The following is a 25600-nucleotide window of genomic DNA, read 5'->3' as shown; positions in this document are numbered from 1 at the left end:
AATGTTTGGGCAATTTTTGACTTGCCGCATAATTTAAATGGAAATCTATCACCATATTGCCTTCTTTGAAAATTTGCTGCATCATAATGTTGCCAATAGAATCAAAGTGTTGGGGTATGTATTCAAGCCACATTGAGTCTCCTAGTATCGACTTTCATTGAAAAAGATGCATTCTCAAGAAATTAGGAACCCCCTTTAATAATCATGGTTCTAAATCCATTCTCTGTAAAAAATGTTAGGCCTTCATACAACACTATCAACTCGTCATTGTTGGTAGCATTGAGTAATTTGATTAAACATGTATGACTAAGAAATCCAATATAATTCCTTGATTGGCAATCATCAATGGGGCCCTATAATTCCCTTGTGAAGCCCCATAAAATTTTAAATTTCCAAAACTTGGAGGGGCTATCCATTTGACCATCTTCCTACTCATTTTGGTGTCATATAGTTCAATAATAGAGTTCAAGGTCTTGAGTTACTCTAGGTTTGGGCATTCTTTAACCATGGTTTCATCCTACTCAATGAATTGCTTCTTCATTTTGATTTTAGTATGAGGACTTTACAAATGTAAATCTCAACCATATTAACCATTGTATAAATAGGGGAAAAAAACTATTTGAATATCTGAACAGGGTCCTGAATGTGGGTAAACCTATGCCATTGGGTACCAATGAGGGGTTTGGAGGTTAATTGACCTATATGAAGTTGTGTAATGCTTACCTAAAGGTAATTCCCCTGATAATAGCTTGAGAAATATGTTATTTTACGATATTAAAATGGAAGCACTCCATTTGAGACCTTTTAGCTATTTAGTCTCTTTCTCTAATCTTTATTATATTTCTATGTCATCTCTTATTTCCCAACTTGGCTCTTTAAGTGTTGCTTTATAACCTTTTTGGCCATACCTTCCAGTGGCCTTATTATTTCCTAGATCTTTCTATACTCTCTGTGAGACCCCAAGGACCTCTATTTTTGGACTTCCTCGGGAACAGGTCAAGGACCTCTACTTTGGGGCCCAAAGTGTTGGTTTACTTTGTTTTTTATCCGAAAAACTAGTATGTAACGAGGTTTGAAAATTTTATTTTCACATACTATAATGCTACAAGTAACCAAGAGTGAGCATACATTCTTTAATGTGACTTCAAGCAAGCATCTTTAAGCATTCATCAAGCTTCTTCCTTCAAGGTGGTAATGGAGTTTTTCTTCTAAGTAGGAGATCTATCATTTAAATCATTCAAATGGTTCCATCTTTGATTATGGCATGCCACATACATTTCCATTCATGAGGTTTTGATTTCTATGTTTTCCTTTTGATTTCTTTGAGGCGAGACTATTACATTTGCATGCTTGATCACATATCAAATTCAATTGCATACACAAAGGTAATCATACCATTCATTTGGTATATTCAATCCTACTACATGGTAGCATTTTCTTTATTAGTATTTTTACATATCAATTTCAAGGTCGCTTCCTCAATCTAGGGCTTGACCAAGGCAAGATCTCTTCAAAAAGAAAAAAAAATTACTGTGTGCAAGAGAAGGTTATCAAAATTGTGACAACAGATCTAATAACTACTCGTTGGAACATTTCCAAAGAAGCTGAGTTGACTTTGCTGATGTGTCCCAGGAACATATCCATCTTCTTGTAAAGTGTCCAAACACTTTACGACTAGGTTGACCTATTCATGGAGGTCTACGAAAAATAACATTTTTGGGGTTTTCTGTAGTGGTTGTGAATTTACAATTAGAAGTTCAATCATAAGTTTAGATCCATAATTTTTAGAGTGAAAAGGCATACTACCTTGCACTTTTTGAGGTAGGTAATTTATCATTCCACTTTTCACTCTAGACCCATTTCCATATCTTAACAAGGTTGATTGCGTATATTAAGCACCTAGACCTATCTTACACTTATCATTTAATCAATTGATTCAATTTCACATTGTATGAAAGATGTCTTTCTTGTGTGGGTCCTTGATATAATTTAGGTTAAGTATTGACATCCCTTTATCCCTTTTGGTTTTGTTAACCTATCTTGGATTATATTCAATGTAACCTGGGTGCACGCACTCGAATAAAAAATCCTACACACCAAGTGCACGTACGTCCCCAATGTGGGTGCCTCCTGCACTCGAGTACCCCCACTGCAAAAAAGCACGGCCATGCCCAAGCGAGATGCAAGGACACAGGTGTATTCGGGGTGCGACCAACGCCTTGACTAAAAAAGTAAAAACAAAATGCAACTTTTTACAATTATTTTTAATTGTTTTTTTTAGCAAGGGAATCTTAATTAGGTGTGGGTCCCATGAGGTCTATTTCAAGGCTTAATAAGGCCAATACACCTCATTTTCATTTCACATTTCCATTTCATTGTTTTGGAACAACAAGGAGGAAAGTGAGCAAAAGAGGTTGGAAGAGTTTGTGAGAGCTTAGTGGGTGATTTTGCAAGGGATCATAAGATCAAGAAGAACAAGACAAGCAAGAAGGTTTGAATTGGCAAGTGTCTCATCAAGTTCAAGGTAGGTTTTTTTTTATTTTTAAAATTACAATGTTTTAGAAATCATTTATTATTTACTTTCATCTTTGCATTTAAAAATTGATTTTTAAATGATTCATTCTTTAATCTTGTTGATACTAGATAGTTGATAGTTCTTTGATATTGATTTTTATATTATCTTTTTGTTATTAAAATAGGTTGAAATGTATTTAGCTTACTATTTTTTATATTTTTAAAGTTATAAGTAGGCTAAAACTAGTTTGTTTTAATGTTATTTAAATAAGTATTAATTACTTGGGCTGAAATGTATCATGATTCATAATCATTTTTATTTTGTGAAATGCAGTTTTCTAAATGACATCTAGATCTAGTCAAAGTGTAGTAGACAAGGATATCAATGAGGGAAGTGCATCTGATTATGAGCTTGAGCCTGAGAGAAGTGATCATGGGGCTAATGTAGATGCCCAATTTGAGGAAGAGCCTCCTTATGCTACACTAGGGGTGCCTTCTATTGATTGCCCTTAATAGATTTTGGCAGAGTTTGCTAGGGGTCTTTATGATCCAAAGTCCCCTCTAAAACAATTTGCTATGAAAATTACAGACTCTACACTTGTAGGTAGTGACACACAGAAATGGAAGTGTAACATGTGTGGTGGAGAATGGTTTGGCAACACAATGAGACTTAATGTACACCTTTTTTGGATTGGTTATGGTGTGACCTCTATGCATATTCTTGGTAAATCTTGAGAATGTGAAATACAGAATTGAAGTGAACAAACTATGGGGCATTGTTGATGATATTGAAGTCCTAGTGCCTAGATCTTTGGTTGCTAGGCAATAGGTATATTGTATACAATAGTTATAGGGGCAACAAGATACATCTACACATATCTTGCATCAAAGAGCAAGGAATATGTCATCTACACCATCCTTTTCCTCACTTACACATAGTTCAATAGGGGATAGCAACAAGGGGAAATAGAAAGTAACTACAAGTTGTAGTGGTAGTAACCCCATTGCTCATTTATTTAACATGCACACAAGGGAGCAGTTAGATGATGTTGTTAGTGATTTCTTCTTTGCCAATGGCATCCCTATGCATGTGGCTTGATCTCCCTATTTTGTGAGGATGATGTCCATGGTAGTGAAAGAGGGAGAGCCATCATATGTGCCACCAGGTGACCACGAGTTGAGGACCACAATGTTGGATAGGGCCTATGACAAGGTTGGAATCTTAATGGACAAGATGAAGGCATGTTGGATGGATTCAAGCTACAACATTATTATGGATGGGCGGACGGATATTAATCATCGTCCACTCATCAACATTATGGTCACATGCATTAAGGGCCCATACTTTTTGAGGGAAGTTAATTGTTCAGGGCATTGTAAAGATGTTGTTTTCAGTTTCATGTGCTTAGGGAAGCCATTGAGGAGGTTGGGCCCACAAAATGTGGTCCAAGTTGTGATAGATACAACACATGTGCAAAGCTGCAAGGAGGTTTGTTGAGGTAGCCTATAGGCATATTTGGTGGAATCCATGTTGTGTGCATGCCATGAACAATGCACTACATGGGAAAAATTGACTAGATTAGACGGGTGGTTAATAATGGAAGAGAGGTAAAATGTTTATCTGCAATCACCATACATTACATGCACTTTTCAGATGCTTCGCAAAGAAGCAATTCCTGAAACCAGTTGAGATCATATACGCCTCATATTATATTCTCTTGGAGAGAATGATTGCGCTGTAAGAGCCATTGCAACTCATGTTTATGACAAAAGAATGGAGTTGATGGCCTAAGTCCTAAACAGAGTAGGGGACAAGGGTAAAAGAAACAACAAAGAGTGATCAGTTTTGGAGTGGTGCAAAATACACAATCTCCATCATCACTTCAGTGTTTTAGGTGATTAGATATGGAGATGTAGATTCACCTAGCCTTGGAGAGGTTTATGAGTGCATTGATTTCACACTTGGGCAGATGAGAGTTGTTGTTCATAAGAGAGACCCCACTCTAGCATTCTATACAAAACACATTGAGCATATCATTCATCGTAGGTGGGAGAAGCTGAACACTCCTTTGCACATGGCTGCGTATGCATTGAACTCGAAATGGTACATGCCTAGGCTTGGTAGAGTCACACCACTTTAGGATGATGAGGTGAAGAATGGTTCTTTCAGTGCATTGCTAAGATGTATAATACTGAGACTACTAGTGAGATTCACACGGACTGGTCCAGATTTGCTAGTCTTTTAGGTAATCCTTAAATCTTGATTCAATGTTCTAAACTCTTTATAAATATAAGTTCTTTAATTGTTACTTATAAATTATAACTTATTTTAATATTTTTTCGTAAACTTGTAACTTGTAGGATACTCAAATATTGCAAAGGTGGATCTCAAAACTATGGCACAAAAGAATCGCATGTTGTTGCAGAAATGTCATGGGTCACAAAAGTCAAAGATCAACTCACTAGCCATTTGACTGCTTTATCAGGTTTGTAGTTCCACCCCTTTATAATCTTAACTTTAAGAGTTTTACTTTACTGATTTATGATTCATCGATTCATCGATTTATCATTTATCATTTGTCACAAATTGTATGAATGTTTGTTTGCAAGTTGTAACTTTCAACTTTGTTATCTCAAGTTTTTAGCTCCTCAGCCGTAGAAAGGAACTAGTCCACCTATAGCTTCATCCGCTCTATTAAGAGGAATAGACTTACCTCTAAGAGAGCAAAGAAGTTTGTTGTTGTATATGGTTTCTTGAGGCTCAAAGATCACAAGGCACGTGAGTACAAGGAGAGCCCAAAAACAGGATGGGATGTGGATCTAGAGGATCCAACTCAGGTTGATAAGGATGATGATGTAGTAGAAGCCAATGTAGGGCTAGTTGGTGTTCCTTTGGAGGATCTCGATCTTACCCTTAAGGAGTCTAGTAGTTCTAGTGATGAGGACTTCAGTATAAGGGGATGATTAGAGAGCACTTGGGATGATTACATTTCCATTATTGACATTTTGTCATTTTTTTTTATTGTACTCACTTTGATACATGGCTATGATACATTATTTTATTTTACTATTTCATGCTACTCGTCTCATTGTCATCATGAGCATCTATATGATATAAGATATTCATATTTGAACAATGAATTTTGAATCTTTTATCTTTGTCATTTGATAAATTGATAGTCAATGGTTGACTTACATGGTACTATGTGTGGTTTATATTTTTCATTTTTCATTATCATTAGTATGTTTAAAAGTTTTAGTATTTTACTAAGTTCAATGCTCATTGGTAATGGTTATGAAATTTCAAGTTTCAAGTTTGAACTTATAGTTTATGAATTGCATTTCAATTTTCTATATTCATCTATATTTGATATGTTATATTGATACATCATTTCATAATTAGCATTTTCACACACACACACACACACACACACACACACACACACACACACACACACACACACACACAATGCAACCTCCCTCCTCCACACCCTCGCCGTCCCCAAAGTGAGGCTCTTTTTTTCTTGCACTTGAAACTCGTCCCGTCGCACTCTTGCGCCGGTGTAACACTGATTATATTGAGAGTTATGATAGGAAGTCATTTTTTCTCTTGTATTTTGAATATTAGTGCTAAAAGTGGTTAGTTAATAAAAGTTTATACTGTCAAATTCATTGCTTCCATTTCCCCCCTAAATAGTTATATCATATTGTCAATTCACAATAAAGAAGAAAAGATCCATGGACAAATATGCAGAAGTGCATAATGATCCCAAGGCTCCTACTATCATGCCGAGTCCTGCCATGCATTTGAGGAGTAAGAGTAAGGGATTCTTTGGATTGATATTCAAAGTGCCAATTCTCAAATCTAGATAGGGCCCTTAGAAGGCGACGTGGCCAAATGGTTGAAGTTTAGAGTCCATTCCAAGAAACACTTGCCAAACTTTCTTTCGTCCTTATCAAGATATTGTTAGGTGAAAAAAATATAAGAAAAATTATAATTAGTATTTTAACATGTTTGTAGACTTGGAAGATTATTTTCTTGTATGACCCTAATCCTATATAAAACATCCTTGTAAATCTCTCCTTTAAAGTAGAGAAAAACTATTTCCATCTTTATAATTGTCTTATATTTTTGGTAAAACATGTGTACTAGTTTTTTAGCATCAAACATTTGAATGGATAAATTATAATTCTACACATATGTTGTCAATTCTCTTCTTTACTTTGCTATTTATTTATATTATACAGATAAAAAAATCTCAAGTAATTGCATTGAATCCATTTAATTGAGATTGTCCTTTGTCATATCTTCTTACATATCTTCAAACACAAGATAAATTAGCAATGATGTCAACTTTAGAAACCATCAAAATATGAAAAATTAGAAAAATGTCATTCAAGTGAATTTTCACAACTCTTAAGTGACATAAAAGTCCTTTCAATATATAAAAATATTTTGGTAGTCGGACATGATTATGCAAGGTGCAAGTCAATCTAGACTTCCTTCTATTTGTAGCTAGAATAGATGTAGATGTTCTAGATAATTTAACATATTTTGGGATACATGATTTTGGATGGGTAAAATTTTAAAATATTCATAGGGATGGCTTACTTGTAGCTATATATCAATAGAAACCTCTCAAGAGTCTAATACGTATATGCATGATTCTAGATATACAAACAAAGTAGGCTTATACAAATGTTTTGAGGACTATTATTTTAACTCATCATACGTACATACATATATGTTTAACAATAGGAACAATTCTACTAGGGCATTTGTTAGGATCAATTATAATATCGCTCGAAATGAAGCAAATATTAATATACGAAACCAAGTTACATCTCCAGATCTAGATTTAGACAATGTAGACATAAGTTTTTCTTTGCCTCCACATCCATGGAGTCCAACTAAGAATCTACATAACAATTTTCCTACCTCATGCATGAATTTGAATAGGAATAAAGAATTATATTCCATTATGCATATCTAGATAACAAAAAATTGTTAGCATGAATTCTCATGGTATTCCTATGGGGGAATATCCTAGCATTGCTCCAATGTGGGGGAGATCGTTAACATGATTGTGTGTTGCATTCATGATTGTGTTTGTCATTGATGTCAACATACTAATGATTCTGTAGAAGATTGACATAGCAACAAACAGAGATTGAGGTCATGCAGTTCAAGGATTTAAGACGAGACTATGAGCAGTTAAGGACGTGTTGTACAAAGTGTCTTGATGGTCTGGTTAAATGTGCATGCGGAAATATGAAGACAGTTGACAGTTATTCGCGATTTATTGAAGATAGCATTCAGACGGAGTTCCTAAGAAACAATTATTGTTGTTTTGATTATATCTCCTAATAGAGATATAATCTAGTTAAGCATAGTTGTACAAAGGTAGAAGACATGACAAAGATGTATTGGTCAAACACACACAACCTAATGTTGCACATGTGAAGAGTTGTAAAGACTGTGAGCTGAAAATATTATGAAATTGTGAAAAGACGTAATGTAACTTGTATTATATTATCTTAAAATGGTCCTATATAGATTGTAAATTGAGAAAGCCTTAAGGCTGACTCAATAATTAGCTTTAGGACTTGGTATAAAGGAAAGTTATTTTCATTGTTGAATATGTGTATTGAAGAGTGATTAAGTGATGTGATTTATGAGTAATGTGAGTATGCGAACTTGGATGTGAAATCCAGTGAACCTAATATTGAATATCTTGAGATCAGAAAACTGTTTGGTGGGGTTAAGGCATGACGAGTTGGCAAAGAGGCTACATTTGGCAAAAAGGTTTTCTGGACAGTTGTTCATTTGTATTATTTTGCGAAGGATAATACTAAGATCAGTTGGACAGTGAGTTCAGTGTCTTGCCCCTGAAGCTATTTGGACAATGGATCTTTCTACTTTCCCCAACTCCTAACAAGGTTGGCACAACTCCTAACAGAGTTGGAATCTCCTCGCAAAGATTCAACTTCTCCTATCAGGGACTAATATGTATTGAATGTGTTTCATTGACTCCTAATAGGATCCATCCTCTTGCAAGGAACTTATATATTAGTACATCGTTTTGTGGGTACCATCCCCACCAGGATATTCCCTCTAATCAAGGGTTTCCCTAGTTAACAATCTGGTGTTATTGTGTATGGTGGTCTTGCTATGGTTATTGCACTTATTGGTTACTTGTTTCAAATTTAATAAGGTTGATAAAAGTTGTTTAATTGGATAACTAATTCAGCCCCAGTCTCATTTATCTTGGTAGACTTTTACTTTCTAACAAAAATAACATTAGGTTCAGAAAGAATAAGATCACCATATAGGTTTTATCAACCGACATAGAGAAAAGAAACATGAAATAGAAGTGCAAATTGAATTACAACAAATTCAACTTGCTTAATTGACCCAAAAAATGAACCAACAACAAAATGTTGCTCAACAATATAATAGAAATTAGGACGATATAAAAATTATTACAAATCAATAAATACATAATGTGTAGCAAAATCAACAAGATTGTCAACAATAAAATATGCGAAGGACATTTGAATAGATATGTTCATATGTTTACTCCAACAAGACAAATACAAATTTTATTATTATAATATTCCAAAACAAAATATGCAACACCCTTTACTCACATAATAAAATTCAAATTCAAATTTAACATCGCACATAGCATAATATAAAACATTCATAAACAATAATAAACTAATAATTTAAAAACATTAATAAATAATAAATAATAAATAATTAAACTATCATTATAAACAATAATAAATTTCATAAACTTGAATATAGAGTATTTATTTTTTAAAAACAATAAAAAATATTACGATGTTGTTTTCGTTCCAAAAAAAAAAAATTAAAATATAATAATATTGTTTTCAGAATAAGGTATTTAGAATAAAAGAAGAACAAAAGTCCATCCAAATACATCCCAAATCTAACCCTGATCCTAACGTGAAGTCAAAACTTATAAACGAAAAGCCCTAGCCCTAGGTTAATAATAACCCCCATACACTACACTGTTAGCTGACGAGAATTTGGAGCTCAGGCAGTTCTGTTTTCTGGCACAGACGATTAACGAATCGAGGCACAAGCTTCGCGATCGGCTCATTTGCTAGAGTTAATTTGTGCAGAGAAGGTTCTCATATCAAGGCGTAACTAATGCTAATTAAGAGAAGATTCGACGGCGAATAAACTCAAAACGCACTCAAACTGAACATTGGAAGCAGTTTAAGACTCATTCGATAAGCACGATAAAGCAAAAAAGTGTAGCTAACAAATCCCAACATCTGACTGAAACAAGAAAAATGGACGGATGAAGAAACACAACTCACCTGACGGGAAAAAGGGGCGCACAGTGTTCTGTGAAGCCGACTAGAGTCCAAACGCAAACTATGGAGTCTTTGGCTGACTAACTGCTTAAATAGTGATAGGGAGTCCACGAAATATCTATGTTGTATCTTATGCTTGACGTTGAAGCTTCTGTACGCGGAGCGATTAATTCAGCTATGAGAAATTTAAAATTAGAAAAAATATATAAAAGTCCCTCCTTGGTCCTCAATTACGAGGACAAAAAGTGGATAGGATAATTATCACGAAAATGGTTGGAAGCGTGGGACCAAAGAAATCTTGTTGAGCCAGAGAGACTTGGTAAACATCTCTGCTATAATTAAATTATTCGTTTAAAATATAAGAGCTAATTCTGATACCCGATTCGTAGAATTCGCCGGTTTCAATTGGGAGCAACATATAAATAAACGTGTAATGATGAATTAGAGTGGACTTGTTTACCATTGAGTTAATTTTTTATTTTTTATTAATTCATGACTGGTCGTCTTTTTATTATTATATTTATTAAAGAATGTGAAAAATAAATCTAAGTGAATGATTGTCAATTATATAGTGTGATTTGAAATTGTCAATGAATTTTTTTAATATAACTAAATTTCAATTATTAGATTCATTTTAGAAGATTAATAAAAATGAGCATCAAGTTTAGAGAAGTTAAAATTATTGAGTGTTATAAGAATATAAATGAAATAGATGTTGCATAAGGATATCTATCTAAATACGTTTGATTGAAGAGTATTATATAATTTATTGGTGATATAATTGTCAAGTATGTTTTAAATATTCTTGTATGGTTTATTTATGTCATTACAATTTTGCATGGGTGAAGCGGGCATGTTAACCAAGATGTGTGTGAAAAGATGGCCTTCCACCCCAAAAGAAATCTTAAAACACGGCTAAAACAATTGGGTTACTTTAAATTAAAATAATTTGATCCCACTTAGGTTTAGTGAAAGCCAAAAGAAAACATGTACTATAGAGATAGACATAGAGATAAAGATATACATATGCATATACATAAGTTTTTGACAATGTTTGATTGCTCACTTTAACTCTCAACAATACTATGAAAACTATAGTGAGGAATGAAAATAAGAAAAAATAACTCATTTGTGTTTCTTGAAGTATAAGAAATTTCAGCGATGTAACATTATCACACAAGTTACTATAAGTCAAATAATACATTTGTTTTATTTTTGTTTGAAATTCAAAATTGTAATTCCAATATTTTTTTTATTGATTTTGTTATTATAAATTCATGGTATCCACCCCACCCCTACCAGAAACACACACACACACACACAACAATAACTTAAAATAGAAACCCTTTATCTATTCTAATAGACCCTATACAAACCATATCGAGGGATTTATTAAATTAATTATCAGAGAATACAACCCAAATTTCTCAATTAACTATGAATCGATTAAGGACCCCTAAGCATGAGTATCATTCATCCCTTTCCATAACCTTAGAATCAATGGCCAATACTACCAAGCATGTTTCTAGACAAGTTACAAAATGGGGTACATGTAGGGATAGATGTTGTTGTTGGGAATTTGGCTAAGAGACGAGTTTGGAAATATATAAAGGTAGAAAGTTGTATAGACAGAGTTTTGGTTTGTAGTCCTTGAAAATTGTAAGTGTTGTGAAGACTAACTATGAGCAGAGACACCTTGGTTTATGAAATTCACAGACAATGAATTGGCATGTGCACACTTGAGGGAGGCTAGAACGGGATATGACGATCCTATATGTCCAAGTGCAAGTCATTATGAATTGTACAGAGAAAGTTATTAAAGTTTTATCAGACGTAGTCAAGTACTGGCATACCAAGACATAGTGAAGGAAATGGTAATTTATGTTAAGGAATTATTCTGGTTTACCAAAATAATTACTCAACTAATTAGGGACGACACCCTAGATGTTAACCCTAACTTAACAAAAGTCTATTTTGTATTTTGGGATACTTATGAAGACGTGAAGGCCGATAGGATAGAACAAAAAGGTATAAAGGAAAGTTTTGGTATGCGAAGTTGTGTGATATCTTTGGACATTGAAATATACTTTCTATATGACACAAACTTTATGTTAGAGTGGACAAAGGACAATATATGAGAAGTTGTGTATAGAGAGCTATAAAGGACAAATCCGATATTGCAAATATTAACATTGTCAAAAGATTTTTGTATCTATACCTTTTGTGTACATAATATATCATTGTAATTGCATGTTTCAGTAGTGGGCACATCTTGCATATCTTTTGTAATTGTAATACCAACTCCTAACAAGGTTGAGGCTTCTAATAAGACCTAGTCCTTTGACAAGGACATAAACACTATATGGATGTAATAGACTCCTAACATGGTCAATATATTTCACAAGATACTTTTTATTAGTGGATCATTTTGTGGGTACCATCCCCACTGGGGTTTTCCCTTGGCCATGGTTTCCCTAGTTAACAAATAATGGTGTTATGAGTTGCATTGTGTTACTATTGTTATGTTTATTTTTCAACTTAATCACGTGTGCATGTTTTAAGATTGTTAAAGATATCCATAATTGGGTAAAATTTTGTAAAATATGCATTCACCTCCCCCCCCTCAATATTTCCTATTTCTAACGATTGGTATCAAAGAATAGTTACTCATAGAAGGCCTAACAACTTGAGTAAGATCACTATGTATATTGATCAATTGTAGAAGAACCTAGAGGAAGCTCTTGAGGAACTTGATATAATCATAGAAGAAAGAGACAGTTTGAAGAACAAATATAAAGAGGCAAATGCTTACATTCATAAGTTGAAAAAAGATATTGAATCTACAAATACCCAAAAGAATGAGTCAAATGATTAGATCAGAGATAGTGATGTAGTTTCTAAGCTTAAGAAGGAGAATGCGATCCTAAAGCATGAACTTGAAATCACCAATCTAAAGAGAAGAAAAGCCAATCATATTTTAGATTTGAGAATGCAGATCTGAAAACCAAACTTACCAAGGTGACATATGAACTTGAGACTACAAAGTTGGAATATACAAAACTTGAGAAGTACGATACTATTTTGAAAGGAGAGCGTACACAGACAAAGGAACATCTTGAGAAGTTGTATTCCAATAGTAAAAATCTTGATGAGAGGATCATGAAAAAAATACCTACTTATGATAATCTACTAGTATTGGTTATTATGAAAGTGAATCATCTAAGAGTTCTGGAGTTACTAAGGAACTAGATCTTGTGATCCAACAGCCTATACAACAACAAGAAGATCTAAACAACATAAAGAAGTGAGAAAACAATTTACTAGAAATTTTTTTGCATGAATGAAATTGGTCACATGAAGAAGAATGATACATGTAAGTATGCTAACCCTTTTATTGGTTATTGTTATAATTTCTATGCCTATGGACATAAAGCTAGTGAGTGTAGAAAACCTATATTTAACAATAATATGTATCAAAGTACTAACCCTACAGCTAGTAGACCTATTGGTGCAACTATTGTCATAAGAAAAGGAATCACGTGTTATAAGTGTAACAAGATTTGACATATTGCTAGAGACTGCAGATTACAAATAGTCATTTAGGACCTAGATATGGAAATAATATTATAACATGTCATATTTGTAACAATATGGGGCATACAACAAGATTTTGTAGGATGAACAACATGAGATCACAGAATGTAAGGACACTTAACTTTAGAAATAATGCAAACAACACAAGAAAAAATGAGAATATCAATGCTAGACAGAAAGAGAATGTGAAAGAACATGTCGAGAACTTCAGTATAACAATTGTCAAAGCTAAGACACCAACAAGCACATAAATTTGGATAGAAATAAAGACAAATGACACACCTAAAAACAAGTTGAAGTCAGTAATATCTAATGACAAACCCTTATCAATTTAAGTAGTTTATTCATTAATAAGCGAAGGGGAAATAACACCAGTTAGCCCCTAAAATATTGAATTAAGACTTGCAAAGTTGGGAGAAGGTATATATGGATAAAAGGAAGCTATGGTTAAGAGCGTGTGTATTTACAAGCTGATATGAGAGAGCACGAGCATAAATTAGTTCTATGGTTAAAGAAAAAACTTTTTCATCAGTGCATACTTGCACAATTAATTCAAAAATGAATTGAATCACATATAATGGTTTAAATTGATGGATTGACCACCGTTTGATCAAACAAAGAGTTAAGGAGGACTTAGAAGTGAATTTGAGAGAAAATTTGAAGTGTCTTGAAGTAGATTGAAAGTGAATTAATGCAAGCCCTAATTTCACAATTTTAAAGGTATTTATCGCTTGCACATTCATATTTTTAAGAGAATTAAAGGTTTTAAGTTTGAAGGTATGGAAACTCCAACTATATGTGATATAAATGAGAGGCCTAGGTATAAATTTAAGAAATACCCTTATATTTCACTTGAAGATGATCCGTCTAGAGATTTTTCACAAGTTTGTAATAGGGTTTTATACGTAGAAGACATTTGAGCATACATACATTATAAATTTGAGTCAATTGGGGATAATGGCATTCACAAGGACATGAATCTAGTTTACAACAATGATTTGACCTTAAAACAAGGGTTTGAGCACTTGGAGAACCTAAACATTGCTAATCATATGTTTTTTGAGGTATTTGATCAACGTGGGCAGACCAAAATCATACTAAGAAGAATTCATGAGTACATGTATTGGGTAGGTGAAATTCCTATGATCATTGACAATGATATGATCTAGAAACTCATTGGTTTAAGCAATGAAGGTAGTAACATTGTCAATGAAAAAAATGTCAAGAAGTTGGTTGAGACAAACAATTAGTTTGTGTCAGATGGCAGAAATATGAAATTGGATAAGATTAATAAAATTGATGTAGGAATAATTATAAAGATAATTGGATACAAGATGAACTATAGTTCCTGGGTAAACTCTGTACCCGTTGAATTCATCCATGCAATTTATATGATGACTGTAGGAAATGAGAAAGTTAACATGTGTGAAATCCTTAGACAATACTTGGTTGATAACTTGGATAGAATAAAAAAGAATAAGAATGCAACTTTGAGATTTGAATCATTGTTAACTCATTTAATCTTTCAAGTTATAAAGAAAATCCCTGGAATGCCTAGTTATGAATGGAAAACAAACAAGATCACAGTGGAGTTAATTACTCATTACTATAGAAAGAAACCTACATATAGAATCAAAGAAGACATTTCTAGAATGATAAAGGATTTTCAGTCTAAAATGAAACAAAGGTTTAGATACCACCTGCTATTGTGGAGAAATATAAAGATGAACTGTGCTACATGGTTGAGATAGATGTAACATACATGGAAGTAGTTGAACCAAGAGTGAAATTCATTAACCCTATGAGTTATGCGATGAGTGAAGATATTATTATTGAGTATGAAAAGATGATTCTTGAATCTGAAAGAGATAAAGAGAGTCCTAGATGGGGCACCTATGAAGAAAATTAAGAGAAGTTCAAGGTCAACTATACAATAAAGAAATTAAGAAGAAAGTTGACAAGAAAATTGATCAAATGCTAAAAGAATTGGGTATGAATAGAGATGAATTCATAGAGGAATTAGGTACAACTAAAGAGACAAGGGCTAGTGGAAAATTAGAAATTTTGATTGCCAAACCACTTGCAATAGAAAGTGGAATTTCTATGGGAGTTACGGTTGTAGTACCATCATCACAATCACCTTTTGTACCTTATGCAACAATAGCACCCACACCACAATTTTTTCCACCACCATTAGATCAACCTATGAAGGAAGATGTAAGTATAGTAAAGGTTCAACCATCTACACCTACAAGCACAAGAAGATCAACTGGATTGGTTGAATTCAAACAAGAGCAAGTAGGAGCACCAAAGCCAGAAAAAGTGAAAGAATTAGCTACTATACCCAGGAAAAGACATAAGACAATAGTCACCTATGTGGGAAAATCAAAGAAGTTACAAGAATAAGAAACAAAATTGGAGAAATAGAAAGTAGAAAAAGATAAACCAGAAGAAACCAGTGAAAGCAGAAAGAAATGGAAACCAAAGATTGAGAATATGAACAACTTGATTATCAATGAAGGAAATCACACCAAGCTAAACAAATTTTATAATTTGTATGATAATTTTGAATAGTTGAATCTAGAGAATGACATAATTAGATATACAATATTGTTCAAATAAAATTTTATCAACATTCATTGTCAACTACCAAATAATTTATATGAAAGGCTCAAAGAATAGAGAAAGGATAGTAAAGGAAGAGGACCAAGCCATAAGAGAAAGGATGGTAAAAAAACTTTGTGAAATTGAAAATGATGAGCACTTTGGGAGAATAATGAAAATCCTAGAACCATTACTAATAAACATGACAAGGGTGATCATGGGAGGAAATTATGAACATGTGAACAAAGAAACATAAGAAGCCATTGTAAAGGTAATGACAAAAGGTAAAGAATCATTGACTGCAACTGATAAAGGGTGCTCCACTTAATACCATAAATACATAATAGAAACAAAGAAACAACAACAAAGAAAAGACTAGTGATAATAAGAAGGTTTTCAAATAGGAGAGAACCAAGAAAAATGTTGAGGAAATTACAGAATCTAAGAATTTTGATAATGATGAGAAGACGGAAATGGGGAAACTTAGTTCTAACCTGGGTGGTTACTCTGGGAGCAAAAGGGTGTTGACTGGTAAAGATAATGTAGAGGGAAGTATGGAAAGAAATATTGATCCAAATGTTGGGTTAGAAGCCCTTAAGGAGGATGAAGAAAAATAAAGTGATCACCCTTTTCACATGAAGAGTAATGCTAGTGAGGAGAAAATGGAGGAGGATAATGGTAAGGAAAAGGGCCCTGTCAGTAAGGACAACAACCAGAGTAAAGAGGAAAAAGAGGAGAGGATAGAGAAGTTGGATATCAATATTGATACCTAGATCAATACTGTGACTACTATGATCGATTCTGAGCCTAGGGCTGTGGTAGATGAGAGGGATGACTCTTAGGAAGTGAAACTTTCCTTTCTTCACACTGCTAAGCTTAAAGTAGAGACTTCCCTTTAGGGTGATTCTTGGTTGTATTTCTCAAAAAGAAAATGGGGGTTATGTAGAAAGAGTTGGACTTTGAACGCACTATGAGAGCTCAAAAAATGGAACAGGTCACTTCTAGTCTATGTGTTGTGACGACCAGTCTGGGTAAGAAGAGTAATGAGGAGATAATGTCTCCTAGTAATGCAGGGATGGGAAGTCTAGGAGGACCTAGTAAGAGAACTGGGCAGAGCATGAGGAAAAAGGTTGCTGAGCTCTTGAGGTTTCTATTCTTACTCTGACTAACATAATTGAAAGTACTGCAGAAGCAGGTAAAGAGGTGGTGAATATTATCAAAGAGCTATTGTAGGTGTTGGTTGTAGAGTAGGTGTGCTGGTTGCTGGTCTGGGCAGTTTTTCTGGTTTTTACTTTTTTCTTTCCAGCTTTTTCAAACTCTAAGTTCTAAGTCCTTGTAAACCCTTGTTGCTTTTTATGGTTTAAACTTTTAGTTTTAGGTCCTTGTAAAACTTGGTTTTGTTGTTTAAAACTTTAGGTTTCAGGTCCTTGTAAAATCTAGTGGTACTTTAATGTTTATCTTTAGTTTTTTGTAAAGGGTTTCGGGCCCCTTCAAAACTTGTTTTTACCTTAATCTAAAACAAAGAAACAATAGCAAATGTGAGAACAAAATATGGACTTCTTATTTGTGTTGCAAATGCAAAATTACAATATTCACAAGTACAAAATGCTAACCCACATGGGCGCCTTCATTACAGTAATCTACAAGATTAAGCTACAAACTACACCAAGAGCTGTTTTAGACAATGTTAGGGCCTTTCTTAAATAGACAATTTTATGCCACCCGAGAATGTTCTAGATGCTTAAACTTAATACCTAGGGTTGACAGACCCTAACAATACATATAGAGTTGGCTAAATACATTTTTGACAAATTATGTTAGATATTTTGGTAGCCCAACTTCGGAAGGCCATAACTCTCAAACCATTGCTCTGTTTGGCTATTATAAGCACTTTTGGGAAACACCAACTCTTGATCTACAAGCATAAAACATTGCAAGTGCCCTTCTGTCAAGTTTTCAAATCTCATTTGGGCACTCTAAGGCCTCCAACAGTGAGCCTGAAGATTTCTTTGCAATTTTTTCCACCAAAAATCTGCAATAACTTCTTTGATACTTAAGTTGGAGGAATGAGATTTTTATGGTAGGCTTACAATTCCAAAATGAACCTTCATGTAGAAAATGAGAGCATTCTGAGCTCTTATGAGAAACTTACTAAAAATAGCAAGTTCCCATAAATAGTAACCACCCTGTCTATTAGTCCTTATTAAAATAGAAAAGAATGAAAATAAAATATTTTTGGGTGATGCAAGATTGCTCTTACACCCAAGATGGTCTTGCATCAGACACCCGAGATAATTTGAGAAGTGCTTCTGTCACGTCTCAAGTGTTTAGAGGAAAACCAAGATGATTAACCTCCTCCCTTGCTAGCCATGATAAATCCTCTGCTGGCCTCCCTTTCCATTTGACTAGATATTTCTCATAAGTTTTGTTCTTTGTACTTTTTCTAACACGACTGTCTAGCATCTCCTCAATCTCCTTTGTAGCTGAACTAGCTACTGGAATAGTCCACTACGTTTCTGCAACTTCATCTCCATCACCTCCTTCATAGTACTCTGTCAAATTTGAAATATTAAATACTGGTGAAATATTCAATTCAACAGACTCCACTTCATAAGCATTTCTAGAATCATGCCTTTTCATTATCTTGTACGGTTCAAACTTCTTCACCTTTAACTTATTATATGTACCCATTGGAAAATGCTCTTTTCTCAAATGAACCATGACTTCATCTCCAATCTAAAATTTCTTATACCTCATTTTCACATCTGCCTTAGCTTTATACTGTGTATTCATCTTTATGATGTGTTTCCTCACCTCCTCATGGATGTTCTTCAAATGTTCAACAAGTTCTCCTACTTTAGCACTACTTATCTCTCTTTTATCCAACTGTCTCAATTCAAAAGCATTTCTGGGACTACTCCCATATACAATCTGAAATGATGATTTACCAGTACTCCTGTTCACATAATTATTATATGCAAATTTTTCCTCTGGTAAAATCAGATCCCATCCTTTTGGCTTGTCTCCAACCAAACATCTCAACAAGTTTCCCAAACTGTGATTCACAAATTTTGTTTGTCCATCAGTCTGTGGATGATGTGATGAACTAAATTTCAACTCTGTCTTTAAGAAATACCCAACAATTTGGTATCTTGATCTGAAACTATACTCTTTGGCAGACCATGTAGTCTCACCACTTCTCTAGAAAATAACTCTACTACATGAACAACATCACTAGTCTTTTTGCAAAGAATAAAATGTGTCATCTTTGAAAACCTATTAACCGCCACATAAATAGAATCATGCCCTCACAACGTCTTTAGTAATCCAAGAACAAAATCCATGATGACATCTTCCCACGACTTCTCTGGTATAGGTAATGACTGATACAACCTTGTATTCTACTTCACTCCTTTTGCCATCTGACACACTCTGCAACTTTGTACAAACTTTTTCACATCTTGTTGCAACTGTGGCTAGTAATAATTCTTAGCAACCAAAGCTATAGTTTTATCTCTACCAAAATGTCCAACCAATCCTCCACTATGCTTCTCCTTGATGAGATTCTCTCTCATTGAACTTCAAAAAATGTACAATTGGCTTCCTTTGAACAACATACTATCTTGGATCATGAAATCCAACCATTTTGTCCTATCAACTGTAATAGGTTTTGTACAAGCCTTCCACGCTTCACCAAAATTAGAATCATTTGGATACAGAGTACTGAGTTCCTTGAACTCAACCACCTCTATTTGCATTTATGTCAACAAAATTTGTCTTCTACTAAGAGCATTTGCAACTCTTTTAGACTTCCCACTCTTGTGTTTCAAAACAAATGTATAACTCTACAAAAACTCAACCCACTTCAAATGCCTTTGGTTCAATCTTCCTTCACTATTTAGATATTGTGAAGCTTGATGATCAGTATACAAAACAAACTTCTTAGGTAGAGGATAGTGTCTCCACTTCTTCGATGCTTGAACTATAGCATAAAATTCCTAATCATAAACAAAATATTTTCTTTTTGCATCATTCAACTTCTCACTAAAGTAAGCAACAGGTCTTTCTTTTTGGCTCATAACACCTCCTATAGCACTACCACTAGCATCGCAGTCTACTTGAAACACCTTGTTAAAATCAAGAAGTGTTAAAACAAGCTGCTCAGTAACTTTCTTTTTCAATAGATTAAAACTCTTATATGCTCCTATAGTCCACTTAAACTCTTTCCTATCCCCTCTCATTGTTTCAGTCAAGGGTCCACAAATACTGCTAAAATTTCTTATGAACTTTCTATAAAAACTAGTCAGTCCATGAAAAGATCTTACCTTAGTCGCACTTCTTGGAGTAGGCCATTCAAGGATAGCCTTCACTTTCTCTAGGTCCATTTTCAGAGGTTCTGCTGAAACTACAAATCCCAGGTACACCAACTCCTTCTTTACAAAACTGCACTTCTTTAGGTTTATCATCAAAATTTATTCCCTCAAATTATCAAACACCTTGTGAATATGGATCAAATGCTCCTCCAATGTCTTACTAAAGATCAAAATATCATCTAGGTAAACAATAACAAATTTACCTAGAAACTCCTTCACTACCTCATTCACGAGCCTCACGAATGTGCTCGGTGCATCGGTGGTGCAAGAGCACCTAAAGTACAAGAACATGAGAAAGTTAAGATTCCTTATTTGAGATATTTAAATCCATTTGAGTCATTTATATTGTATATGGGTCAAGTTGTAAGGGCTATGAAGCTATTTTTTCAAAAATGTAAAAGTTGCATGAAAAGTTGTAAAATGCAACATTGAGAAAGTTGCTAACAATATAAAAATGATGTAAAAAGGTATATGGTTTGTCTTGAGGGTAGTTTGGAAGGTTTCTAACTATCAAATAGATATAAATACCATTGTATGGTCGAACCAAATCAATATTGGAGAAGAGGAAATACTTTGATACATTTTTGGTGCATTCTATTGTTGTTGTTTTGATTGGTGTTTTAGTTTTATTGTTGTTTCCAAGACTTTTACGGCCTTGTACGGCTTGGAAACCATGTAATATAGTAATGGATAGATAGAATGATGAATCCTCCTTTTCATGCTTTTGGTTTGGTTTAATTTTATAAAGAAATGAATAAGTTATGAGCATTTTGGTGAAAGTGGGTATTTGTAGATTTGAGATTTCCTAAATACAATCATGTTGCAGCATGTGGTACATACACATTTTGGAGACTCAAGACCTCTAATAATATTAATTTGCAATATATGTGAACTATCTTTTATTTCCAATTGGTTTTAATCATTTTCATTTAGATTTGTGAAAGTTATGAAGATTTGAGTGAAAATTGGTTTTTAAATGCCTTCAATGGTGTTCCAGACAAAGATTTGATCTTATACAATGATTTATGAATGGAAAAAATAAATGTCTTACAGATTTGGAAACTAGACTCACAAATGGATAATGTGGAATTGGTTTGGTGTTATTTGAACTTGTTTTGTGAAATATGTTTGATGCCCTAGGTAGGGTTAGATGTTTTACTTCTAGTTTATGACAGAGAAAATGGGTCTTGGTGCAAATAGTATAATTTGTAATTGGTACATTATATCGTACTCAGACTTGGATATGTTTTAATAGACCTAATTTGGAATAATTCCACCAAATGGTTTTTCAAGAAGACATTTAGAACTAAAGTTATGAACAATGGAATCAGATATAGAAATCAAGATATGTGAATGGAGAAGAATTGTTGTTTTTGTATTAAAACATGTTGTGTTTTGCCTCATGAGATGCCTCTAATTAATGTAATTATTTAATAGATTTTGAAGGGATTAGAATTGATCCTATTGATTTTTTGGTTTTTTATGATGCACTGCATCAAAGTGGTATCAGAGCTTGAAGATCTTGAGTGTGTGGGTAGAGTGCCGAAGGAGGCAATCCACACCAGGACCTTGGAGATTTGGTATTTGTTTCGTTGATGAGTTTGGTTGTAGGTTTCTTATCCATCAAAGATGTAGTAAGAAAGTGAGTGTGTGGAAGACATAAGAAGGGGTCTTAATATTGTCTCCATCAAGATGAAGTTGGGTAGATGGTGTAAAGAGAGAAACCACTAAGAGAGAGTGGTAGTGGATCTTCCAGGGTCTTGGATGGGTAAAATGGCAATAGGTTGGTAGTTGTGTAGTAGCAAGAGGAATGGTAGATTTATAGAACCTTTGTATTACAACCACTAATGCTCCACCGATAGGAGTATTTGAGGTGATTTTGAGGGCAGTCCTATGTCCTTAAAGGAAGATATGATGGTGATAGAGGTATGAAGAGGAAAATAAATTGAGTGAAGAAAAATGTGAAGATTTTTGGTCTGATTTTGTTTTGCAGGTTATTGGTTCCATGTTTCCAAGAGACTTGGAAACTTTTCAAGGTTGGGAGTATGGTGTAGGAGCACCTAAAGTACAAGAACATGAGAAAGTTAAGATTCTTTATTTGAGATATTTAAATCCATTTGAGTCATTTATATTGTATTTGGGTCAAGTTGTAAAGGCTATGAAGCTATTTTGTCAAAAATGTAAAAGTTGCAACAAAAAGTTGTGAAATGCAACATTGAGAAAGTTGCTAACAATACAAAAATGATATAAAAAGGTATATAGTTGGTCTTGGGGGTAGTTAGGAAGGTTTCTAATTGTCAAATGGATATAAATACCATTGTATGGTCGAACCAAATCAATATTGGAGAAGAGGAAATATTTTGATACATTTTTGGTGCATTCTATTGTTGTTGTTTTGATTGGTGTTTTAGTTTTAGTGTTGTTTTCAGGACTTGTATGGCCATGTATGGCCTAGAAACCATGTAATATAGTAATGGATAGATATAATGATGAATCCTCCTTCTCACGCTTTTGGTTTGGTTCATTTTTTTAAAGAAATGAGTACAATCATGTTGCATTTTGGTGAAAGTGGGTATTTACAAATTTGAGATTCCCTGAATACAATCATGTTGCAGCATGTGGTACAGACACATTTTGGAGACTAAGGACCTCTAATAATATTCATTTGCAAGATAGTGAACTAACTTTTATTTCCAATTGGTTTTAATTATTTTCATTTAGATTTGTGAAGGTTATGAAGATTTGAGTGGAAATTGGTTTTTAAATTCCTTCAATGGTGTTGCAGAAAAAGGTTTGATCTTATACAATGATTTATGAATGAAAGAAATAAATGTCTTATAGATTTGGAAACTAGACTCACAAATGGATAATGTGGAATTGGTTTGGTGTTATTTGAGATTGTTTTGTGAAATATGTTTGATGCTCTAGGCAGGGTTAGATGTTCTACTTCTGGTTTATGACAAAGAAAATGGGTCTTGGTGCAGATAGTATAATTTGTAATTGGTACATTATATTGTACTCAGACTTGGATATGTTTTAATAGACCTAATTTGAAATAGTTCCATAAAGGGTTTTTCAAGAAGACGTTTAGAACTGAAGTTATGAACAATGGAATCAAATATAGAAATCAAGATATGTGAATGGAGATGAATTGATGTTTTTGTATTTAAACATGTGTTTTTCCTCATGAGATGCCTCTTATTAATGTAAAATTTTAATGAATTTTGAAGGGATCAGCATTGTTCGTACTGATTTTTTGGTTTTGTATGATGCACTACATCAATTGGTTAGCCCAAAAGGCATGACTAACCACTCGTACAATCCTTCTTTTGTCTTGAAAGAAATCTTCCACTCATCACCTTCTCTAATACGAATCTGATGGTATCCACTCTTCAGATCTATCTTTGTGAAGTACTCAGCTCCACTCAAACAATCCATAATACCATCCATTCCTTGCAATGGAAATCTATACTTGATTATGATCTTGTTGATAGTGCGAGAATCTGTACACATCCTCCATTTTCCATTCTTCTTTGGTACTAATATGACTGGTACAACACATGGACTCAAACTCTCTCAAATCAACCCCTTTTGCAAAAACTCATGAACTTGTCTATTCAACTCTTCACTTTCTGCTGGTGTCATTCTATGCACTACCGTGTTTGACAAACTAGCTCCTAGAATCAAATCCATCTGGTAATTGATCTTCCTTATTAGGGGCAATCCATCAGGTACATTATTTGATACAATATCAAAAAACTCTTCCAACATATCTGCAACTTCTGAAGGTACCTCCTTTATTTCTTCTTTACTATCTTTTGGAATTATAGAAAAACACACGTGCTCACACTTCATACCTTTGAGAAACTCTTTTCCATCAACAAAACATATTCTATAGCACTACATACCTTTTCTTCTTTCTCCTTCAATGGCTTTAACTTATGTTTCACTCCATCCTTGGTCAAAGTGCAGGTATTTTCTCGCCCATCGTGTACAACATGCCTGTCAAATTGCCATGGCCTACCCAACACATATGACATATGTCCATAGGTATGATATCGCATAGTGCCTCATCCTGGTAGCTTCCAATCTTGAACTTCATAGAGCACTGCTTATTGACCATGACCTTGTGGTCATCTTACACTCAAGCAATACAATATGCATGTGGGTGTTTCTCTCTCTTCAGCTTCAACTTCGTGACCATAATTTCTGACACCAGATTGTCATTACTTCCACCATCAATGATCATATCACAACACTTATCTTCACATCCACACCTCATGCAAAACAAGCTCCTTCTTTGATCAGGTTTATTCTCACCACTCCGCAGGACTCTTCTATTGAATATGAATTATCCTCTTTTAGCATCTTTAGAATGTGATGATTTGACATCTTCATCAACATGTGCAACTCTGGCCTAGCCTTCTGTTCTCCGATCTATCATTCCTTGGTGTTGGGAACATTCAAATGCTCTATACCCTTCTTCTACACAGTGAAAATATTTTCCACAAAAGTCTCCTCTTTCAGATCCTCTTCCTCTTTGATCTCTATTGTTCTGATCATGAAAATGATTGGAATTATTTCCCCTTTGATTTTGAATGCTACTTCCAACCTCATCCTTGTTCTTCTAGTCATCATTATAGCCTCCATTGTTGGAAATATAATAGGAAAGGTAAAATTTTGAGAGAGGGGCAGGAGGTGGGGGGGGCGGGGGCGGGGGAGGTGAATCAATGCTTCAAATTTTGATCCATAAAATATTCACCACACAACCATCTCAGATATTCAATAAGTAAACTGAAATACTATGTAAAGGATATACATCTAAAGCATGTAAACAAGTAAGCATTTACACATATGACACAAGATATGATCACCTAGAAACCCTCCAATGAGAAGGTAAAATTGGGGTGGGGATGACACCCACAAATCTTCACTATTGTAGTAGTAAAGTGTATCCAATGAAGGTTACAATGTTTGATTATGAACCATGATCTACCCTCTGAAAGGTTTGCCCTATTAAAGGCTTAGAAAGACTATTAGGTCTTATCTTGTTAAAAGTGTGCCTTGTTAAAGGACTTCAACTCACAATTAAGTAAGCACCTTGTTAGAGGATTTCAGTATAGCCTGTTAGGACTACCTTGTTAAGAGATTTAACTGCTTCACCT

At 34.1% G+C, this 25600-nt stretch overlaps 1 protein-coding gene across 3 annotated transcripts in view; it reads right to left on the bottom strand.

The window, feature by feature from the left end:
- Positions 1–10174, bottom strand: part of LOC149577968 (GDSL esterase/lipase At4g10955-like) — a 72854-nt gene extending 62680 nt beyond the window's left edge. For 2 of the 3 annotated variants that reach the window (XM_089826894.1, XM_089826885.1), the window contains exon 1: positions 9868–10174. The gene's annotated coding sequence lies outside the window, so the exon portion shown is untranslated. The remainder of the gene's footprint in view (positions 1–9867) is intronic. The other variant, XM_089826902.1, reaches the window with a different exon arrangement.
- Between the last annotated feature and the right edge of the window lie 15426 nt (positions 10175–25600).

Source organism: Cupressus sempervirens, chromosome 1 (genome assembly GCF_028749045.1).
Source record: "Cupressus sempervirens isolate cs-2001-9-10 chromosome 1, ASM2874904v1, whole genome shotgun sequence".
Taxonomy (NCBI): domain Eukaryota; kingdom Viridiplantae; phylum Streptophyta; class Pinopsida; order Cupressales; family Cupressaceae; genus Cupressus; species Cupressus sempervirens.
Note: the sequence above shows the minus strand (reverse complement) of the source record. Positions and strands in the feature narration are given on the sequence as shown.